Source organism: Urtica dioica, chromosome 9 (genome assembly GCF_054948205.1).
Source record: "Urtica dioica subsp. dioica isolate 48M chromosome 9, U.dioica_male_clone48M_v1_H2, whole genome shotgun sequence".
In the NCBI taxonomy this organism is placed as follows: Eukaryota; Viridiplantae; Streptophyta; class Magnoliopsida; order Rosales; family Urticaceae; genus Urtica; species Urtica dioica.
The window spans coordinates 15965235-15966759 of record NC_142764.1 but is presented as its reverse complement, the minus strand read 5'-3'; positions in this window follow the sequence as shown (position 1 = coordinate 15966759).

Genomic DNA, 1525 nt, shown 5'->3' with positions numbered 1-1525 from the left:
TGCATGTCCCCGTCATCCCCGTCTCTCCCCCCATTTTAAGGGATTTTTACCAGCCACATGAGCTCCAACCTCGTATTCATTACCGATCAGGTTTTCCAAAATACTCCATTTATGTTGCATTAGATCAGTATAATTACGATCGTCACGTGCTTATATGACTACATATGCTCACATGATGACTTGGTACGAGTATTGCCTAATGCAAGACCAACAACCTCATACATTTCAAGGCCCTCGACACTCTACATACGAGTAGCGACAATGACTGTGAACTCTACTTTTTACTATGTTTTGGTTTGTAGTACACTTATTATATTTTGTGTTGTTTTGTGTGAGAACTCTCTATTATGTGTATAATTATTTGTTTTCTTTATTTAGTGTGATTTTGCTTGAGAACTCTATATTACATGTGTTATTTGTATTCTACTTAGAATTTCATGTCTGGAATTTTGTAAACTTTATTCTAAAATTTATATATATTGCGTATCCTAAACTTATACAAAATCATAATTAAAAAGTTGTTCAAATACCCTGCGGAATACCCTTTTTTTTGCGGTATATCCCGCGAAATGCGGTATACCACACGGTACGAGATACCCCGAACGTTCATCAAATACCACGAGATACCACGGTACGAGACGAGATACCTTCCCCCCCCCCCTCCCCAAAATGCGGTACGGCCGCGAGATGCGAGATTTTAATCCTTGGTTTGTGTTTTTACCGCTCATAGATCCTATTTCTTTTATTGATAAATTGGATTCAGAGTTTTTGCCTCCATAAATTATTTATAAGCATTCACTTTTTCAAAATGATTTATAGTTTACAGCTCTACATATTTTTAATTATGTGTCCAAGTGAAAACATTAGGAAGAGAAAAATGTCAAGATTCTCTCTAATTGGAATATTGTTGTATTAATCATTAATATATTAGTACGTAACAATGATTAAATGTCAAACAATCAATACCTACTTATTATGGTATATTAAGTGGTTTCAGTCATTTCATTGGGACACCAAACAAATACTACACATATATTATTGGGGAGAGACTCTAAAAACTTAAAAAAAGGCCATTTTGTCCTTATTTGCCCATCTACTACGCAGTACGCACCCGAATACCTCCACGTGTGTGTATATACATATATATGTAGAGAGAGAGAGAGAGAGAGAGAGAGAGAGAGATAATGATAAACATCCCCCAAAAATTTATACTTCGCCTATAATAATACTAAGACATGACCTAAATATATTTAAACTAATCTTAAGGAAAGAATAATTCGACAAAAAGTTTTTATTTATTTATATATATTTAGTATTATTAGTATTTGAAACTCCAAAACAAAGTAAGGCCATAGGATCCGAATGTTGACCGACCTTATGGTTCGTGCAGTCACGTCTAGTACTGCGGAGCCCCAAAAATCTTACCAAACAACGACGCGAACATCGTGTGACCCACCATAAACATATTTATATATAAACCCTAAAACTCCAAAGTCTTATGACAATAAACCTATCAAACAAGCGT